The sequence below is a fragment of the Vigna unguiculata genome, chromosome 4 (genome assembly GCF_037176805.1).
Source record: "Vigna unguiculata cultivar grain cowpea cultivar isolate G323 ecotype 2 chromosome 4, ASM3717680v1, whole genome shotgun sequence".
Classification (NCBI taxonomy): Eukaryota; Viridiplantae; Streptophyta; class Magnoliopsida; order Fabales; family Fabaceae; genus Vigna; species Vigna unguiculata.
In genome coordinates this window covers 41,886,903-41,910,627 of record NC_140795.1, presented here as the reverse complement: position 1 = coordinate 41,910,627, position 23,725 = coordinate 41,886,903, and the positions used below count along the sequence as shown (strand labels likewise).

The window sequence follows — 23,725 nt, the reverse complement described above, 5'->3', positions numbered from 1 at the left end:
AAATGTTTAAAGACTTATTCATTCATTGATAACAATGATACCTTCGTTCCGTACATCCAATGCAATACAATCCGATGCGAAAAAAAATAGGCAAGAAAATGTAGACATAGAAAAAAATTGTATAAAACATGCATAATAATGAAAAAACGTATACTACATGATGTAACACCTGATGTAACACTGTCATATTCCCACCAGTATTTATTTCCTGTTTAAAGTTTAAAATCTCTTTGAATATAAGTGTCTTAATCAGAAGAATATTTTTTCCAATTTGTTCGGGTAAACAACACGTTTGGTACTGAAATTCCAAGAGTCTTGCTTTATTTATTTTATTCTTTTTTTTAATGAAAAAGAAACTGAAATCACTCTTACATTTTCTTCTTCTTACATATATAGAAATTACTATGAAATATAGTATTACATTGAAAAGTTAAAATCACAAAAAATACATTTACAAATCATCAATAAAAATGTTTGTCTTATTATCCATTAATCCTCTGTATCATAAAGTCCTCTGCAATTTTCTTTGAATTCGCATTTCATCCAAAAGTTCATTCTGTAATCTTCACTCCATTTATTCTTTAAACAAAAATGTGTGTTTGCAGCCACATTTGTACTAAGCTGTTCAGTTTCCATGAAGATAAAACTGGCCTCTCTTGTAATCTTATCTCCACCTGAAAGTCTAAACCACAAAAACAAAATTACCTAACATCGTTTCACTAATTAAGGTCTTAACTTTAGCAAAAAGAGACAACAAATTTACCTCAGTTTCACTACAGCTTCTTCTCACGGTATGCCTTTTATGAATATGATTGTGGCAATGGTGCAATTCCTTTGCTGTATACGGAAATTCAAAGGTTAGAGATTGAAAAGATGAATATGATTATGAATGTTAAATTGGCCATCAAACGTAATCTCACTTCTCTTCTGCACCAATCAAGAAGAACCAAATTGGACCAAACTCTCTGCTGCTCTCACGCTCAGCATCGATCACAGAAGACTGTGTTACAGAACTAGAATCAGTGTGGAGCCAAATATTTTATCATATCTGAATACCTAAGTCCATATATTATTACTTTGACATGTTTTATGAAGATAAAATAGTACTTAATATATGTACCACCAAAAAGATGCACACGAAATGCCTTTTTAATTTGAATAACTAAATAAAGCATAACAATATAAAAAAAAAGGTTGTAGATCTAATGAATCAAATGGTTATATATAGAATACCTTTGGTATACTTCCTTGATTTGATTTTGAGATCAATATCATCACTCTCTTTGAAAACTTTATGTTCTCGTCTTCCTCCTCTTCATCTTTTTCCATGCTGCCCATTTCTTTAAGCTCTAAATATTCAGAGACAACTAATGATATATTTTTTTTGTCAAGATACGATAATTTTGATGAGAAACTCTGTGAATCTCCACTTTATATAAATGAAAAAGAGAGCGTATGAGTAGTTCATTGAACGAGGATTAAGATAATGTCTTTTAGTCAATTTCGTTTCAAAAGGATATAAAATAAAAAAGTAATTAATATATACATTTAATTATTAAATAATGTCATTAATAAGTCATTAATATTATTAAGGTAATATATTAATTAATATTGCTGTATTATTTATGTACTATCATTAAATATTTTACACGAAAATAATTAATATAACATAAATAACTATAATTTATTTATTCATTTGTTTCTATAAAATATTAATATATGCATTGATTTAATTAATGTATTATATAATAAATACCAAAACTTTACCTACATATCTCCAACGGACAATGATATTTTAATAAATAAATTTTGACAACTTCCTCTTATAACACTTGAGGTAATATTTTCTAAGTGGTTTTAGAATATATAGAAATGTGAAAATAGAAAAACAAGAAGCCACTTGATGCACACAATCATTAACAACATTCATTAAAAGTCAAATGAGATAATTACTTGATGAAAGTTGTGGTTTTGACAAAATGCTTGTTTTAACTCATAGGTGGCTAACTTAAGAAGCATAGGTGTCGCAATCGAAATCACGATAAGACGACGAACCAAAAAATAAAATTTGTAAAAAAGAGGTTTGGAGTCGCCACCATAGTTATTATAGGAAACTATGGAAAACCATAAAAAAAAAGCAAGGTCTGCAAAAAACCAGAATTTGGGTCTGGAAATCGGTTACGCGTGGAGAAGGTATTAGCACCCCACAACGCCCGTCCTAAGACGGTACCTTTAATTAAATGTGCAAAAGTTTTGTGGTTTTTCAAAATATTTAATTTTTCTCAAAATATTTAATTTTTCCCAAAATTAGTAATAAAAGAATGTACAAAAAACAAAACTATTTTTTTGATTTTTTGGGCCCGACGAGGATTAATCCTCGCTCCTACGTATCTCCATGTGAATGGAGAATCAGGGTTACGTAGTTCTTTTAAAAAAATCTATTTGGAAAATTATTTGAAAATGATTTAATTTGTTTTATAATTTTGAAAACTTTTTTATTTAAATTTTAGTATTATTTTAAAATTGGTGTCATGCGATGCGAGTGGCCGGATAGACACTTCAAATAAATTTTTTTTTCTAATCTTTTATTTTTTTTATTTTTTAATCATTTATAAATTTTTAATATTTTTTTAAAGTTATTTTAGAGTAGTTCTGGATGTCATTGCGACGTGAGCAACCAAATAGATATAAAAGGGTAAACAAAGAAAGTTATAGTTTATTCTTAGATTGATATATATTTTTTAGAAGGAAAAAAGGAACGAAAGTCTAAAATAAGTGTCATGCAATGCGAGCGATCGAACAGACACCAACAAAATGGGAAATTTTTTTTAATGATTTAAAAATAATAATAAAAAAATTGATAAAAATAAATCAAAAGAAAAAAAAAATGAACTAGCAGTTACGTACCTTAAAAAATGTTCAATATCTCCTCACCTTTTCTCTTATTCTTATTCTTTACCTCCTTTTCTAATATTTTTGTTTTTTTCTAGAAAGATAAAGATGTGAGGTGTCTATGTGGGTGATAATGAGAGAAAGAGAGAGTGTAGAGATTTTTTTTTTTTGTTTTCTTCTACCTCCTTCAATATGTTTTTTTGTTTTAAAGAGAGATAAAAAAGAGGTGTGTATGTGAGAGTGGTGCACAAAATCAATCATCATCAATAACAAATGAGAGCACAAAATTAATCTCAATTAATAATATTGATTCTTACCATTTGAAGAGATATTGCTTCTAATTATTATTATATAATTAATTTCTCTATTATGAACAAAGTAGAAAATATTTGAGTTATTGGACTCATGAAAATTAATAACAAATTGGACTCTTCATCCTTTTTTTCTTTTTTTTTTCTCTCTTTTTTCTCTCTTTTTTTTCTTTTTTTTTTCTTTTTTTTTTTCTAAAATTAAAGTTTGAAAATATTTAAAGAAAATTTTGTTTCACCTTATTTTCTACTTTTATTTTTATTTTTTGAAAATAAATTTATTCATCCCGATGAAATTGGGTGTTGACAATAGATTCTTAAGGATTTTTAGTTTGTTCCTATAGAGGTCCTGTACTTAGAGGTTAAGAAAAAAAAAAAGCTCTAACCTTATTCTCCCTCCCAAACTCATTATCTTCCAAAAATGTAGAATCTCAAAAAATGTCTTTAATTTGAGATTGTAGAACTCATAGCCCTTAATCTCGTTTATTTAATTTGTTTACCTTTAACACATTCAACACAAACACCTTTCATTCGAGTAAATTGTCATCCATCCATATTTAACCTTCATCTAAATCATTTGAATCCGATTAACATGACAAGTTTAATTAAACGGTTGAATATGGATTTAAATATTAAAATTGAATTGTGATGGATTGATATTGTTGGAATCGAATGTGACCCAACTCTTTTTCGTAGTTTGAAGACATTTATACCAAACAGATTGTTATTCTTAAATGGAGGTTCATCTACCTCCCATCAAAGAAGGAGCTTTGGGTGTGGTCAATATTTCCAGCATAAATTGGGTTTTTTTATTATAAACAACGTTACAGGTTTTAAAACCCAACAGAGGAACAACACTCCGGCATCTAGGCACCTAGTTGTGATGGTATATTAATGTTTAAAGATCACCTCAGTTTGTTCGCAAAACCAATTCCACTATTTCTTAGGCATCTACTTCTATCACATTTTCTATGTGTAATTTTTGTGATAAGAATGAGGAGACCACAAATCACTTCTTTATAAGCCAAACTACTAATTTTTTTTTTTCTGAATTTGAATTCGAAAGACTTATAATTTCTGTATTGATACATCTTCTACACATGATTCTTAATTTGTTTACGTCTAATATAGAAGGAAGCGCTTTGAAGATGTTTTCCTTTTTACCTATATAAAATTTTGTTGGGTATTTGAAAAAAGAAAAATTATAAACGTTTTCAAGAAAAGAAAATTATTTAACGACCAAATTATACGACTGTTAAGTTTTTCATGTGTAATAGAAGAAGTGCCTTTTAAGAAAACATAAAATCTAATGACCAAATTTTGATAATCTCCATGAGGTTTTGTTCAATAAATATTTGAGTTTAATAAATATTTTAATACTTTTATCATTTCAAAAATTCTCAGAAGTCTGAATTTTTTTCTCTCTTTTGCCAACACTTTCTTTGACAGTGGAAAAGAATTATAATATAAGAAACATAAGGGTGTTTCAACACATACATAGAATAAAGATTTCAACCATTGGCTTCTAAAACAAAGGTGGTTAATTAATGTTTGGGCGCGTGACTAAGTGGACAGCTAGAGAAGGCATTTGTAATTGGTAAATCTAAGTAGCATACAATTTTTATCGGAGCAAAACACCTCTAGATTTATCATACATTGAAAAATTGTATTAGCAACAAAAAAATTAAATAAATATAACAGAACATTTAGGATGTTCTAACCCTTTTACAAATTATAGAAATATTACATAATTAAAATGTCCATGATAAAATAATAGTAAAGTAGTTCACTAATCACAATATATATATACATATATATATATATATATATATATATATATATATATATATATATATATATATATATATCAAATTAGTTTACAAAGTCTAGAAAAATCACATCATATATGTCGATCTCTATGAAAATTATTCAAGTAAAGAATTTTCTTAATTCATATCTTTTTAACCTTTATTTTGTGAAATTAAAATCATGTTAACATATCTAAACATTATATACAAAATATTACTTATTCAAATATTTAACAACATAATTTTATTTAGCACGTGATATAGCAAGTGGAATATGTATTTGGAATTGAATAATAGTATTTTGACTCACTTTTTTTTACACACTTTTAACTCAATATTTCAATTGAATAATGAGGCACTATTAGCTAAATGAAAATGGAGGTTTGCAACTAAAAACTATTGTGTGTGTTAGAATATATTATTATCAAAGTATGGAGATTGGAGAGAGTTCAATAAAGAAACTATAACAAAATATGAATCAATGTGGTGGAGGAATGTAAAGAAAGTGACAAGATTATTGTAATATCTGAATTGGTTCGACAATAATTTAACATGGAGATTAGGAAAGGGGAATAAATTTAATTTTTGGCATTATAAGTGGAACGGAGAATTATCGTTGGCACAAAAATACCCTAGGATGTATATAAATTCAATTGAAAAGCAATTGCTTGTCTCAGAGATGGACATTTTGGAATAACATGATGTGGGAATGGAAATTTAGACTGAGAAGGGAATGGTTAGAGTGGGAATTAAATCAAATTAATGGATTTAGGGAACAAAATCTCACATTATATATAGACCATCAACTCAAGAACAAGACACATAGGAATGGAAGGGAGAACAAACCCAAAATTTTTACTATTAAGTCAGGTTATAACATCATACAAGATAATACCAATGGGGAACAAATTGATTTTTTCAAAACAATTTAGAAATTAAAAGCAATCCCTACTACACTACATTTTGTTTGGCAAGTGGATTTGAATTGCGTAGCCACAAAAGATAAGTTAGGTAAGAGGTGGGTGCAACTATCCTGCAATTTATGCACCTTGTGTGGTGCATTCGAAGAATTCAGTTCAAGATCTTTTCTTTGAGTGTATGATATCTAACTTTTTTTGGAATCTTTGTTTTAAATGGTTTGGAGTTTTAACAACACAACATAACCAAATCTTATAACATTTTGATCAATTTTATATGTTGGGTTTGGATATAACAGGAAATAAAAGGTAACTTGAGGGACTATGATTGGAAATATATGAGACCATAATAGGAATTTCATTGTATTTCAGAACTATAACATATATCTGAAAGGGAAACATATATGGATGATCTCCTAATACTTCTAATAAATGAAATCACCAAATCTAGAAGTGCTATCTCCATTTAAGGTAGAATTAACAATATGGACTTCTTCCATGTATACTTGGCATATAGTTATTTGAAATCGTGACTCAATTTGAGATGTCTTCCTCAAATAAATTATTGTCTACAATGGAATTAGAAATATAAGGTTTGGTGTTTTTATTTTGAATTAAATCATGAAACTCAATCCTAATAAATTTTAATCGTATATTTTCTTAAATTAAATTAATTCTTTTTATTGCATGAATTTTATTACTTTCTTAACTTTAGACTTATTTCTCGGTGATCGAAATGTTTTCGTGTTTGAAAATGCTTAACCTTAATTAGTTAATAAAAATAATATTTTCTTAAACTACATTAGTCTTTTGGATAATGATAATTGAACTTTTTGCTTTATTACTTTACGATCCGGTACATTTATCAATCTTATAACAAAATTTAATGGATAAAAATATATTTAACATTAAAAGAATAACTGAAATCACTAATACATATATCTTCTTCTTCCATATATAGTAATTCCTATAAAATGTAGTATTACATTGAAAAGTTAAAATCACAATTACATTTACAAATTCCCAATAAATGTTTGTCTCATTATCCTTTAATCCTTTCCATCATAGAGTTCTCTGCACTTTTCTTTGAATTCGCATTTCATCCAAAAGATAAAAAAGTTCAATCTATAATCTTTTCTCCACTCATTTAAACAAAACCTAAACAAGAGTCTCATTCTTTGGCACTGTTTGCAGCCACATTTGTACTAAGCTGTTCAGTTTCCATCTCTTGTAATCTTATCTCCACCTGAAAGTCTAAACCACAAAAACTAATCAGCTTCTAAAAATTACCTAACATCCTTTCACTAATGTGTTAACTTAAGCAAAAAGAGACAACAAATTTACCTCAGTTTCACTAGAAAGACCAAGCTTCTTCTCACGGGATACTTGGAAACAGTTACAATGCCATCCCTGTAATGATTTGAAGATTCATTAGTGGAAGTTATACTATACCAGTTTGTGCTAATGAAACAGCTCTTTCCAATGAAACTATGACAGATAAGCCATTATTTCAAGCATGGTATGCCATGCTAATTCAAGCACTAAAAACCAGCAAAAATAACTCAAAAGGAAATAGGAAAATAAAACTCACTTAATCCATGAAATCTTATATTTTTGGTCTTTCTTCTCAGGTGCTCGCAATAGGTTTTGCTGAATCTGAGCTTGAAGGAATAGAAAGAGAAATGAAGAGATTTTGGTGCTGCATTAGATAATGTAATTGAAGAAATCCCGTGGAAGGAATGCAATTGTGTGGCACAGCAAAATGTGAGACGTAGGAAAAATTAAAACATAAATTTAGGTCTGTTCAAGAATTAGCTTATTTATAAACATCAATTTAAGATTCTTGAAAAATTGAAGAAAAATACAAAATTTATGTTTGTTTCTCATCAAATAGACCTAAAACATAAATTTTAATTTTTTTTCAGACTAACAAACTTAAAATAGTATCTTTTATTTATAAAAGTTTCACTGGCGAACTTTTTAAATTTGTTCCTTTATATGCAGATTTAAAAGTGTATTCTTGCACCAGTGATCCCTAAATTTGTGAATAAATTATATATATATATATATATATATATATATATATATATATATATATATATATATATATATATATATATATATATATGATTACTTTAACATGTGAAGATAATCCCTATTTACATATATTTTAGAAAAAAATTGTGAAATAGTACTTAATATATGTATCGCTAAAAGGATGCACACGAAATGCTTTTTAATTTGAATAACTAAATAAAGCACAACAATATAAAAAAAAAAAAATAGTTGTGGATCTAATGAATCAAATATACAGAATACCTTTGGTATACTTCCTTGATTTGATTTTAAGATCAATATCATCACTCTCTTTGAAAACTTTATGTCTTCGTCTTCCATGTCTTCTTCTTTTTTCATGCTGTCCATTTCTCAGCTCTAAATATTCAGAGACAACTAAATATATTTCTTTGTCATTGATTAATATACGATAACTTTGATCAGAAACTCTATGAATCTCCCCTTTATATAAATGAAAGAAGAGAGCATATAAGTCGTTCATTGAACAAAGATTAATATTAATGTGTTTTAGTAATTTTCGTTTCAAAAGGATATCAAATAGGGTCGTGCTAACCGGTGTTCTTAGAGTATTGATTAAAAATAATTAATATGCATTGAATCATATAAAAATACATAATTAAGTGTGATATTAAATAAAATCGAACCTAATAACCATTAATACAATTTTATTTTTTTGAAAGGACAAAAATATTCTTAAGTGTTGTATATTTTATTTAATACAAATTTAAAAAATAATTAAATAATAAAATAACTATATTTTAATGTTGCTAAAAAATAAATATAATTAAACATAAAAAAATTTAAATTAATAAAAAAATCAACAAAAAGATAGTGTTAAACATATAAAAAGTTTATAAAAATAAAAATTTAGTATAGATTTTTTTTTTTTGCTTTTGTAGTAAAGACCTTAAAAATTTCAAAGTCCTTATTTTGTATCATAAAGTTATTGTCTAAAAATTTAAAAGGGTATTTTTGTTTTTATAAAATCTGTTATATGCATTTATATTATTTATATAATTTTTCTAAGTTTTAATGAATAAACCAATACGCATTGATTATTCTTTAACTAGTGTCTTAGGTACCGGTTAGCATTTTCCAAAAATAAGAAAGTAATTAATATATACATTTAATTATTAAATAATGTCATTAATGTAATATGTTACATTGTATTATTTATTTACTATCATTAAATATTTTACATGTAAATAATAAATATAACATAAATAACCATAATTTATTTATTGATTTATTTGTGTAAAATATTAATATATGCATTGATTGAATTAATGTATTACATAATAAGTGGCCTAAAACCTTACCTATCATATCTCCAAAATATATCTCTTTCTTTCATGCTATGCGCAGAGGCAGAAACTTCTTGTTCATAACTTAAATTTAACATGCAGTATTATTTACTGTCGCAATAACTATGATCATAAATGGATTTAAAATAAGAAAGTAATCAATATATACATTTAAATATTAAATAATTTAATTAACGTAATATATTACATTGTTGTGTTATTTATGTTATTAAAATTTTACACAAAAATAATAAATATAATCCGTCCCCGTGGGTATTGTCCAAATTTGTCCTCGTTTTGACGGGAATCCCCGCTTTGACTGGGTATGGGTATGGGGAATCCCCGACTTTTTCAGTTGGGTATGGGGATGGGTATGTGGATGTACATATCCCCGCCATAATACCCGTCCCCGCCATATCTCCATTCTCGTTTAAATTATTAAAATATTCACAATTAATTAAGTAACCCTATATATATATATATATATATATATATATATATATATATATATATATATATATATTCTACTTTTTATTTCTTTTAATTATTTAGTTTGTCATGAAACTCATTCGCATCTCCAATATATTTTTTATCTTATCATAACCTTTATATAATAATGTTAAAATGATGTATGTTAATTAAAAAAAAAATTATGCCTCACATTTGAATATTTTTATTATTTTTTAATATTTTTATTTATTATATATTTTTCTTTCACATGAGAATGTTTATACTCTCAATTTAAGGTAATATAACAAAAATTATTTACTTATTATTATTAATTTTTGTTTAATTTGAAGAACTCTTTTGTTTCATTAAAATAATTTTTGTTATTTTTCAACTATTGAATATATATGTTGATATTTGAAAAGTTTTCTTAGTTCTCTAAGATATTTTTCATCTTATCATACCTTAATTATACATTTGATTTCCTTTATGCGATTTCTTTCGATAGTCTCTCAAATTATTTCTAAAACACACATTTGTTAGTTTTTTAATATTTTTATTTATTGTTTATTTTCATCATGTAGAAAAATATTTCGATATATTCTATCTAATTATTTTTTATTTTATAACTCATTATTAATCATACTCTAATTTTTTCACTTTAAATTATGTTTGAAGTGGTTAAAGTTACATATATATATATATATATATATATATATATATATATATATATATATATATATATAATGATATTTAGGAATAATATATGATAATTCACTACAAGAAAAACATGAAATAGTGACTGATGTAGTCATTAACCTATATCAGTCACTATTTTTCGTCATTGGTGGTAGTAATTGATTTATTGTCTGAATCAGTGATTAAATTAGTGACCGATTCAATGATCGAATCGGTACTTGATTTAGTGACCAATTTAATTACTAATTTATTTGTAATTTAATGATCACTAATGATATTTCTATTTAATTTTAACCACTTCAAACATAATTTAATAATTAGTTGTCTAAGGTATTTTTTTTATCATACCTTAATTATACATTTGATTTCCTTTGTGCAATTTCTTTCAATATCTCTCAAATTATTTCTAAAACACACATTTGTTAGTTTTTTAATATTTTTATTTATTATTTATTTTCATCATGTAGAATAATATTTCGATATATTCTATCTAATTATTTGTTATTTTATTACTCATTATTAATCATTCTGTAATTTTTTCACTTTAATTGTATAAATAACTTTTATTTACTACAATATAAAAATTTAATGTAATTTCTATAAATATTTATTTGTCACTATCCAACGTATATTGAAGTTCAAAAGATACAAAATCTATGTCAAAATTTTATTATTATGTTTATCATAATTTTTATTAGTGTATAAAAAAGATATTCATTACAATTTAAAAAATTGAAGTAAACAAACATTTAAAATATATTTTAATTTGAATATTTGTTTCCTTTTATATTTTTTTGAAATATTTTTTAATTTTATCAACTAAGTTTCATCAATGTTGTAGTTTGCAAATTTAATAAATGTTTTGGTTGTCATGAAATTTTATTTGGTATTCTAATCTAGAATGTAGACAATTATAATTTATTTCAAAGTATTTGATATGGAATAAACAATCATCCTCCTAATATTGAATATTTGATAATATTATGTTTTCTTTACCGTAATTTTTTTTTCTTTTATAAAAATTAATCTTGAAATAGTTAGAACACGGGTACGGGTATGGGTACGAGATTATACTCGTTACTCGGTGGGGATGGGGATGGGACAAAAGTTTGATACCCGTTGGATTTGGGTATGGGGATGGAGATGAATTTTTTATGCGGGGATGGATATGGAATAGCGAAACCCGTCCCCGTCCCGCCCCGTTGCCATCCCTACCTATCATATCTCCAAAATATATCTCTTTCTTTCATGCTATGCGCAGAGGCAGAAACTTCTTGTTCATAACTTAAATTTAACATGCAGTATTATTTACTGTCGCAATAACTATGATCATAAAAGGATTTAAAATAAGAAAGTAATCAATATATACATTTAAATATTAAATAATTTAATTAACGTAATATATTACATTGTTGTGTTATTTATGTTATTAAAATTTTACACAAAAATAATAAATATAACATAAATAACAATCACTTACTTATTATTTTATTTGTGTAAAATATTAATATATGCATTGATTTAATTAATCTATTATATAATAGATATTGTAAAACCTTACCTATTATATATATATATATATCCAATATATCTCTTCTTCTTTTTTAATTCTTCTATGCGCAGATGCAGAAACTTCTTTGTTCATAAATTTTATTTAATATGCAGTATTATTTACTGTGACAATAATTATGATCATAAAAGAAAACATACAGTTAATTTTGACATAATAGATATACAGTTCAATATACACACACAAAATAGGAAAGAAGAAATATTGTATGAATGTTATGATCCATTCACATAATAGATATTTTATTTAGCTATAATTAGTCGTAACGTACCTAGTTTTGTCCCAATGTGTCTAAATGGTACCCGCTTTTAACTTTGCGTCTACTTAATACCAAAATTAGTTAATTTGCACCAATGTGGTCCATCCCGTTAAGTTTTCAGAAACGTCGTTAACAGAGCACTAATGTGGCATTGCAGAACGGATACGTGTCAATGGAAATAATTGTACAATGGCAATTTATGATTGACATGTCATGCCCTATTTGAATAGATTGTCCCCATTTGAAAGCCCTAATTTCCCATTCCCATCTTCATCTTCTTCTTCATCTTTTGGCTAGGAAACTCATTTGCTACATGGGTAAGCTGGTTGTTGAAGTGGGAAATGACTCGTGGTTTTAGTCATTTGTGGTCCTCTTGTTCGTGTGGATCACATAACCACAACGTTTCTTCTCTTGCTACTGTATCTAGGTCACTGGGTGGAACACCACATTACCATTGTGCGGAGATTCCAGTGTTAAGAGTTGCAAGAACAGTGAGGTAGGAAACAATTTTGGGGGTGCCCTCACTACAAGATTTGATATGTGATTTTTATTTTTGTTTGGGCTGAATTTTGTTGTTCAAAATCATGTTTGGTTTGATTTTTGTTAACAATGGATTCATACTGAAGATTTCAAAGGCTGCAATTACTTCAAATGGTGCACTGAAGATAATAGGGATGAAATAGATGCAACCATTGCTAGACAGAGCCAAAGAATACGTAATCTGGAGAAAGAGTTGATTGATTCTGAGAAGTGGTTGATGTAGTTATTTAGGATAATTGGTTTGTTGGATGTTTAATCATTCTCCTTCTGTGTGTATTGATAAAAAATAAATGAAGGGTTCATTGGTTCTTTTTTTGTAAAATTTGTCAAGGCTTAAGTGTATGAAGGATTCAATATGGTTTGTATTTGGGTATGTATTTTGTGTTCAATGAAGTTGTAATGAATGGTTATTAAATGAATGGGAAGTTGAAATTGTTGCTGATGAAAAGTGTGTTCAATTTGTGGTATGAATTTGAAATTTAGTCTTGTCTAATTAATTGGATGCACAGAGAAGAAGAATCATAACACTTGGTGGCATATTCATTTCACATTCATAAAGTCTGAACTAAACATGGATGAAAATGCATTCATTAAATACGAAGTGAATATTAAGTGTTGAGTACATAAGCTGGACATATCAAAATAATTTGTCTTCCAAAATAAGCCTAATATAAAGCAAGTAGTCAATTACAAATTACACTTTAAAAAGATAAATGAAAGTCCAAATTCTTCACAAAAAAGCATTCAATTGGTGGATCATGGCTTCAAGCTGGGCCCCTTTTATATGCCAATTTTGGTTTACCATTTGTACGTGCAAGTGGTCTTGGTGGTGCCTGACTTTGTTGTGTAGCACCTAGTTCAACTTGCTATGTGTGTTGTACATAAGAGACAACAATTTGAGTTGTTGGATTGGTTGTTGTACTTGGTTGCTGAATTGGTTGTTGTGGTCCACATGATGCATGCGATCCAGGAGGAGCTTCTGTTGGGGGATGAATTGGTGTATCAGTTGCTGCCTCATTTGGGGTGTGAATTGGTGCTTGTGTTCCTGGACCCTCAGTTGCTGCCTCAGCTGGGGTGTGAATTGGTTGTTGTGTTCCAGGACCATCTGTTGGTGCTTGAGTTTGTTGACTACTCTCAGTTGGTGCTTGTGTTTGAGGAGTTTGTATTGGTGGCTGAGTTTCTGGATTAGTTGGTGGCTCCTTTGGGGCTTGTGGACAACCATTTCTTCTATGACCTATTTGTCTGCATATCCCGCACCTCTTTCTAGTCCCACCCTGTCTCAGTTGTGTAGAATCTTTGCGCAACTCCCAACTGTCAAGTCCTCTCTTCTTTTTAGGTCTCCCTGGTAATATCCTCTTTGGTGGTAGCAAGACATCAATATTTGAATTCATCTCCCAAACATTAGGTCCGATGACTAGATATATCAGTGGAATATATGTTTCTTCATATGTTGATGTCAAAAACCAATGAGGTATATGCTGTTCTACATTAATATTGAGGAACCTCATAGCAGTAAGAGAGTGGCAGCATGGAAGCTTCCATACTTTTGGGCATTGAAAATATCCTAGAGTGTCCATAACTATCTCTAGAATAATCATTGTACTCAACATTGTTCAAAATTTTAGATACCCAGTCAGTGTCAGATAAATCCCTATCAGCTGCATGAGTATTATGACCACAACTCCACCAAAATTAACTGAACCATGACCATCACCGTCCCAAGAGTCATATTCATCTTCATAATTATGGATACTGACATCAAGTAGGTCCTCTTCAATAAAACTATCACCTATGGATTCACTACAACTACTTACATCATCCTTGTCTACATCACCTTCATGCGCATTTTCAACTTCTACACCTCCATCAACCTGACCTCGATGTTCCTCATTTTGACTTTGTACAGCTTCATGAACCAGACCTCCATCATCCATATTTTCAACTTCTACACCACCACGAACCTCACATCCATCAACCTCATTTTCAACTTGTACACCCCCATCAAGCTCACCTCCATATTCCTCAATTTCATTTTGTGCAGCCTCATGAAGCTCACCTCCATCATCCTCATTTTAAACTTATACACCCCCCATCAACCTCACCACCATGTTCCTCATTTTCGCTCTGTACACCCTTACTTACATCACCCTCAACATCACCTTGAACATCAACCTCTTCCACATCAAGATGATATTATAACATATTCACTACCTCAGCTTCATCCACTTTGTGAACCACATACAAGTGCACCTGACCATTAAGTGTCGCAATATTTACCATATGACATGCCCCCTCGGTCATCAGACAATAACTCTAATCTACCCTACCAAACAGATCCTCCAACCACTACATACCATATCTCTTTCACATTGGCATAACCCATCTCCTTCAGAATATCCAAAATCTCAAAATAGTTCCATTTGTCTGGGTCACATGCCAAAATACTCAACTGCCCAAAATATTGTAGTGACCCATTACTCTTAAACCTCCCACCATGATGAAAGTTGACTTCGAAATGGGAGTCGTCCATACCAACAAATAATAGTATATCTATATTACCTTGCGAAATATCAATTTTCCCAAACAAAAACCACATATTACATTTCATACCACTATCACACCGACAAAAGCATCAAAATAGGCAAAAGCATAACTAACGGGACACCACTTTTCGTAAACACAATCACACTTTATGGACCACCACCATCTACGAAATCATAAAAAAAATTATAACAGCACCGCATAACACCATTAAATTCAACCACTAACCCTAAACCCCACAATCCCAACAACAAATCATGCAATCAATGACAAAAAAAACTGGTTTGTGCACCTGCAATCCGAAATAACAGCCAATTTGATGTCAATTGCAACTTTAATTTTGTCCACAGCGCACAAAATCTCCCAAATTTAGAAAACCCCAACTCCAGAAAACCTCTCTTCTATCGCAAAAATATGTCCAATTATCTTCCCAATTCAGTGCCTTTTTCCTTTTCAATTTTGTCTTACGCTGCACTGTTCCACATCACACACCACTCTCATGCCACGTCATATAATTTTTTCTCACTTACCAAGTCCACACAGTTAGACGATATCTTATTTAACGGAGTCAATGAAAAGGGACCACGTTGATGAAAATTAACTAATTTGGGTACTAAGTAGACACAAAGTTAAAAGTGGGTATCATTTAGACACATTGAGACGAAACTGAGTACGTTGCGACTAATTATACCTTTTATTTATCTTAGTTTTTAGTGGGATGAGTTAAACCCATAACCTTTTACACCCTTTCAAATATCTCGAATGTTAGTAGAAGATATGAATCCACATCTTCTCCTGTATTTCCAGCGGCGAAGCTTAGTTATAGTGTAGGGGGCCACGACCCCACCTAGATTTTTAAATTTTTTTAAATTATATATGTAATATATTATATTAATATAAATTAAATTAGGTAAAATTTTATTTCTTTTATAAAATACTAGCATAAACACAGAAGTGTCGTGCTTGTGTGTAAGTATTTTCTAAATATATATAATATTATATTAATAGGTGATGATATTGTAATATCACTAGGTTAATATACAAAGTAAATTTATATTTATTAAAAACAGAGTGAAATAAATGGAGAAAATAACTGGTATAATGAATACAAAAGAAGAAGAAATAGTTGTTAGAATAGTTTTACTGAAAACATGTAAAAATAACCGTTAGTCTTTAAAGATAAATAATTAATTATATTGTAAATGGTAAATTAGAAATAAGTAATTGTGGACACAGAAGAGAAAATTCTCTTTATATATAGTTATAGATATCGTTTAATGTTAATAAATAATAAAACATAAAATTGAATATAGTAAAAAAAAAAACAAATATATTAAGATATTTTTATATTCTTTTTCATTATCTTTGAGTTTCTCACATATTTTCACTCTCATATGTTTTCTTTTTTTTTTTTATGAAGAAAAATATTAACTTAGACACTAACTCATTCTTTCTATTCTTGTTTCTCATATGTTCTATTCCGTCATAGAAGATAAAAGAGATAACCCTCTATTTGTCTTACTTAATATGAAATATTAGTTTAATAAATGGTATTTTTCATGAGTTATTTGTAGATTATTTTTTTATAAATATATATAGAAGAAATTATGTCCTATATGTTTTTTCATTACTTTCTTACGTGTGACATGATGATTTTATAAATTTTTCTTTAAATAATTAAGTCCCTCAATTTCTTATTAGATTTTGATATAAAAATTTAAACTAAAAAAAAGGTATAAAGATAAAAAATAAAAGAATAGATTCAATTATTAACAATGATAAGAAGGAAGATATAGTGAGCATGAAAACAAAATAGATTCTAATTTTTAGATATTTTGAATTGTTCACCTATTTCGAAGGATGATACGAAAAATCCAATTATTGAATAAGATAGATTGTTCGTTTGTTAAGATATGTATAGGTGCAGGTGAGGAGTTTCATATTACCTCTTTGAAACATATCTATATTTTGAATATATTATTTTGGCCCCTCCAAAACTTATATGTTCAAGATCACTTCATCTCATTTTTTACCACTAGACCAATCTTACACTTTTATAAAGAAGAGTTATGACCCTTGGTGTCATGATATTATTCCATGTATTCATCATTATACCCCGCCCAAATTACATACGATACATATACCTCACTTGTACATCGTCCAAGAGTTTGCATCGCATCATCTTAATAAGGTGGTTGAAATCAAGATTATAGTTAAGATCGTGAAGGATTCATATACTTGTTAATTGTGGGATCGTAATACGAATCATAGATTTTACTTATACAAACATAATATATATCACCAAATATACATTTATAAAAGTAACTAATTCCTCATCAATACTTAATCAAAGTTAAATTTACAAAATTCATCACATTTTCTCAATACTTCATTAAACTTAATATTCATCTAATATAAATCATTCAAATTAAAACAAAAACCAAAAGAATCTTCATTAACTCTATCTCCTTCACAAAAGACATTAATATGAACATTCTCTTCCTCTAGAAGTGGGATAGCAAGAACATCTTCTTCACCATCACCTTGGGTTTGACCTTATGTTGGAGGTTTTTTCTACTTGGTCAGTGAGTGCAAAATAATGAATACTTTATCAATAAAACAATTATTAGTTTGTAGTACATGAATAGGAAGAGAAGAAATAAAATTATAGAGACAAAATAAGGGTTTCGTGGGTATTCAAAATTTGTTACGGAATAAAAAATTATATTAATTTTTATCTAGGTGGTGTTGTAACTTTGTATTAATTTTTAATTGGAAAATAAATTTTAACAATAATTGTATTAATTTTTAATTGGATGAAATGTTGCGACAACACACATAATAATGAATTTTTTTAATTACATTAAAGTTTAGTTAGGTTTAGGTTTAATTTAAACTGAATTCATTTATTCAAGGGCGATGGAACATAAAATTTAAAAACAAAAATAGATTTATATGATTTTATGATGATCTTATCGATTTTACTAATTACGATTATACGTGGAATCTAGTTTGTAATGCTATATAAAATAATAGGATCTTACGATTTTATGATTTAAATATCAATTTTAACTACCTTAATCTTGATCATACTCTATATTTACACACTTGTTCATAACTGATACAACATTACACCATCAAAACTCAAAAAGTGTAATATTTTCTTAAGCATTAGATCTTATCAGACACAATTACTTTGTTTGTCTTCCGGTAAAAAAACTTATGGGTTGTATATATAAGTGATAATGTAGACCATATTTAAAATATATATATATATATATATATATATATATATATATATATATATATATATATATAAATAAGAAGCGAACTTATTTTCTTTTATCAGAAAAACAAATATATTAATGGTAATTGGGTTGTCCTAACCCATATACAAAAAGATTAAATACATAAAAAATAATATAATAAAACACCATTTAGAATTGATGTCTAAATTTGTCACTAATTAATTAGATATCAATTTATACAAATAAATTCAGAGACCAATTAACAAATCAATTATACTTTTTTTATTCATAATAGATACTTTATAGAAATCAATATCTTTTAGTTTATAAATTGGTATATAAATGAATCACTACTAACCATTTTTATATCAATAGGTACTCCTCCTTGTGCAAAATTTCTAGACTATATAGTTAAAATAAGAATAAAACACAAGAGATAATAGAAAAGAATGATTAAGAATACATTATATTCAACTCCTCTAAAATAAGGGAGTTAATTACTCCTAGACACCACTACAAGAAATTTGCAAATTACTTAAGGGTTGGATAGATATTCCTATTTATTTTACTTATTGATATATCCGTCATTAATTATCTAGAATTAATTTAGGAGTATGAAATTTTAATGTTTTTCGTCTGCTAATTTACAGATTGATCATATCTGTCTGTAATAGCTTAAAATTTCATATTCCCCACATCATTCCCAAACACAAACCCCAAACACAAACCCGTCCCCTTTACAGTTTCATAAAAAAAATGTTTTCCTTCTCTTAAACCCCTCCCTTTTGGCGGAGCTGCCGTGCACTGTTTTTCTTATTCTCCTTTAATCCTCTCCATCATACAGGTCTCTGCAATTTTCTTTGAATTCGCATTTCACATAAAACAGTGCTCCAGTTCATGTAAAACATACAGAAAAGTTGATTCTGTAATCTTCTTTAAACAAAAATCTGTGTTGTGAGCCTCCAACCATTCAACAGTGCTTAATGATTTTGTAATCCCTCTTTTTCGCACTCTCTATAAATTTCCATCTGAAGTTGGAGCTCCAGATATTTGGGAGATAAGTTAGAGAAAAGGGAAAATGCAACGCTGACAACTTTGACAGCAAAATTATTCCCCTTTCTCAAAATGTCCCAAATCATGATCCTGTCATTTATAAAAAATAAAAATAAAAAAAAACTTAACAAAATGCTTTTAATTTGAATAACTAAATAAAAGAAAAGAATGAAAAAATGGTGGATTTAATTAATCAAATGCTTATATATGCATTACCTTTGGTATACTTCCTTGATTTGATTTTGAGATAATCTCATCACTCTTTCTAAACTTTATGTCTGTGTCTTCCTCCTCTTCATCATTCTGCATGCTGCTCCCCATTTCCCTAAATACTAAATATTCAGACACAGCGAAATATTACTTTTGTGAATACTTAAACTTCGACAATTTCAATAAGAAAACTCTGAATCTCCCCCTTTATATAGATGGAAAAAATGGAGGTGAGTAGTTTAAGGAAAGAGATTAATATTAATTTTTATTAGTAATTTCCGTTTCAAAAAGATTTAAAATAAGTAAATGAAGGCGTTTGATTAATAAATAATGTCATTAATGTAACGAAGGAAAGTATACGTTATATTATTTAGGTAATATCATTAAATATGTTACACGAAATTAAAATATAAATTAATGTAACATAAACAACCTTAATTTATTTATTTGTTTATTTGGGTAAAATAGTAATATATGCATTTATTTAGTTTATTATATAATTAATAGCGGTCATGCCTGTTCCTCTTTTCTCTTTTCTATCTACAACCCTCTTATTCTCTCTCTTTATTCATTTAGACACATTATTTATCTATCTTTTATCTTAAAATTTAGTGATACAAAATACTAAGAAAATCTTTGATTAATGATTAATTTTAATAACAAAAAATAATTAATTACTATAATGAAAAATTTAGATACTAATTTATGAACTAAAAATTATTCGTAATTAAAATAGTTTTAAAATATTATAATTTGTCTGTAAATTGGTAATTAAAATAGTTTGTATTATGAAATAATATCTAAATTGATCATTAATATTAATTACAAATTTTGGCAACCAAAAGAATTGATCCCTAAATTAGTCTTAAATTAGGAAATTTATTTTTAAATTAACTTTTAAATTGGTCTCAAAACATATATTTTTAATCATAAAATTGGTCATTTTTTAATAGTTATTTTTTTTGGTAATGTACTAAGTTTGAAACTCGTGTAAACATCGGTTGATATTTGTTTTTGTGTTTATAAAAATATATTTAAAAGTAAAAAAAGGAAATAATAAATATTTTTATATTTGTAATTAAGTTTTGCATAGAATCAACGTTAAACATAATTTATATGTTTAGAAAATTATCTATTTTCATTTAAATTATTTGTATATATATATATATATATATATATATATATATATATATTATTTATCAGAATAAAGAAAAATATCTTATTGAGTAATCTAGTTATTATTGACTTCATCTTTCCAAAATTGGTCTTGAATCCGTAAGCAATTTTCAAGATCAATTTTAGCTTCTTCTTTTTTTGTCAAATCTTAAATGTGTATTATATTCAGTGAGCTTCTTGAACATTGAGGGGGAGATCCTCCAAGCTATTTCTAAATTTTTCTTAATTGCTTTTAACTTTTGTTAAAAAATAACATAAACCAACAAATGCTTTATTCAACACATCTTGTAAGATAATACTACTCAGAGAGGATCACATCTTTTTTAAATTAAAAAGATGAGCTTTGAGGATGAAATTGTTGTTTGTGTCAACATGAGGAAAAGTTACAAAAGTGATAAACGATCAAACTTCAAATAAACTATATCCAGAAAAGCTTCTATCAGAACACATTATTAACGAAATAAATATAAAAATATTTATATAAAAAATTGTAAGACGAAAACTTTGTATTCTATTCGGTTAAAAGCAAACATTGAGTGTCATCTACGTTAATTCATCAGATCAAATTAATATTACATTCAAAACTGAAATCACACTTTCACACTTTTTCTTCTTCTTAATAACATGACAATTACTACCAAATGTAGTATTACATTGAAAAGTTAAAATCATACATATAGTTACAAATCATCGATAAATGTTTCTCTTATTCTCCTTTAATCCTTTCCATCATACACATCTCTCTCTGCAGTTTTGTTTTTGGTTTGAATTGGGATTTCATCTCCCACAGACGAAGAATTGATAATTAAGCAAATGTCTGGAAAAGTATCTCTGAAATATTCTCTGCTTTCATGTTCTTCATCTTTGAATGGAGCTCCAGATATTGGTGAAATGGCATAAACAATGCGGAAAACTTTTATACATGAGACAATTAGGTCAAGTCTCATATAAATACCTCCACCAACTCATTATTCTGATGCCCCAAACCACAATGCTGAAATTCATAATAAATGTTTGTGTTACCAAAATATAATTAGTTTCAATTCAAAGATTAAGTTTCACATGTTTTATGAAGATAATCTTAACCAAAAATCAACAAATAAAAAGAATTGAAAAACAAAAATTGAATGTATAGGTAACAAAAGAAATGACATAAAAAAAAGGTGAAAATTGAAAATGAAAAGAACTACTCCATCTCTTTTTGATGTGCAGAACAGACGACCGAAATTCAGAAGAAAAAAAAGGCTGAGTTTGAAGCCAAAGATTAAATCATATATGTTCACTTTTCACTTTGACATGTTTTATGAAGATAATCCCTATTCACAAGTATTTTAGAAAAAAAAATTGTGAAAAGTACTCAATATATGTATAAAAAAAATGCAAACAGTTTTTTTAATATGAACATAACTAAATAAAACACAGCAATGCAAAATAGTTGTTTGGATCTAATTAATCAAATAGTTATGTATACTACCTTTGGTATACTTCCTTGATTTGATTATGAGAAAATCTGATCACTCTTTGTAAAGTTTATGTCTCCATCATCTTCATCTTCTTCATTTTGCACGCTACTGACCATTTCTCTAAACTCTAAATATTCAGAGACAACTAAACCTATTCTTTTGTTATTGATTCGAATTCGATAACTTTGATGACAAACTTTATGAATCTTGGCTTTTTATACATGAAAAAAAAGAGGAGATGGGTAGTTCATTGAATGAGGTTTAATATTAATTTTTACGTTACTTTCCGTTTGAAGAGGATTTAAACACTATAAAATAATTCTTAAACAATGATCAATTTTAATAACTAAAAATAATTAGTTACTATAAACACCAATTTATAAGCTAAAAATTTTTGTAACTAAAATAGTTTCTTTTATAAATAAAAAATTGTAACTGGTTTATAAAATAATAACAAAAGTAGTTTTTATTATGAATTGGTATGGTCACTAACATTCATCACAAAAGAATGTTTCATTAACAAACAATTTTAGTAATAAAGTTGTTAGTGACTAATTTATATACTAATTTATAAAATAAAAAATTATTGGTTACTAAAATAGTTACTATTATGAAAAAAAATTATAATTGGTCGTTAAATTGGTAACTAATTAATTAGAGACCAATTTAGAAACCAAATCCTTTGATAAAAAAGAAAAAACCTTGATAGCTAATATTTTGTGACCGATTTCCTTTGGTAGCTAAATTTAAGAAACCAATTTAGAGACTAACTATAATTTTTTATTCATAATAGTGATTATTTTATTAACCAATAATTTTTTATTTTATAAATTTGTATCTAAGTTGGTCATTATAGTGACTAACAACTTTTTGTCAATAAAATTAGTTTTTAATAAAACATTTTACTGTAGTGATTAGTAGCCAAAGTGTTGACTACCAAAGAAATTAGTCTTTAAATTAGTCTCTAATTAGGAAAGTGATCTCGGTCTCTAAACATATTTTGGTGATTAAAAATGATCATTATTTAAAAATTTTCTTGTAAAGAAAATAAGTAATTAATGTATTCATTTAATTAATAAATCATTTCATTAATGCAATAAGTTAATATTTATGTTATATTTCATATTTCATTAAATATATCGAACACAATTAATAAATATAGCATAAATAACCATAAATCATTTCATTAATGCAATAAGTTAATATTTATGTTA

General features: G+C 27.4%; 1 long non-coding RNA gene across 1 annotated transcript; it reads right to left on the bottom strand.

Annotated features, from left to right (window-relative positions):
- Window positions 1–425: 425 nt before the first annotated feature.
- Window positions 426–1,021, bottom strand: LOC146887219 (uncharacterized). Its single transcript, XR_014994379.1, has 3 exons — window positions 921–1,021; window positions 764–837; window positions 426–682 (listed from the first exon to the last, which is right to left on the bottom strand). It is a non-coding gene; the product is annotated as an uncharacterized LOC146887219 (long non-coding RNA).
- Between the last annotated feature and the right edge of the window lie 22,704 nt (window positions 1,022–23,725).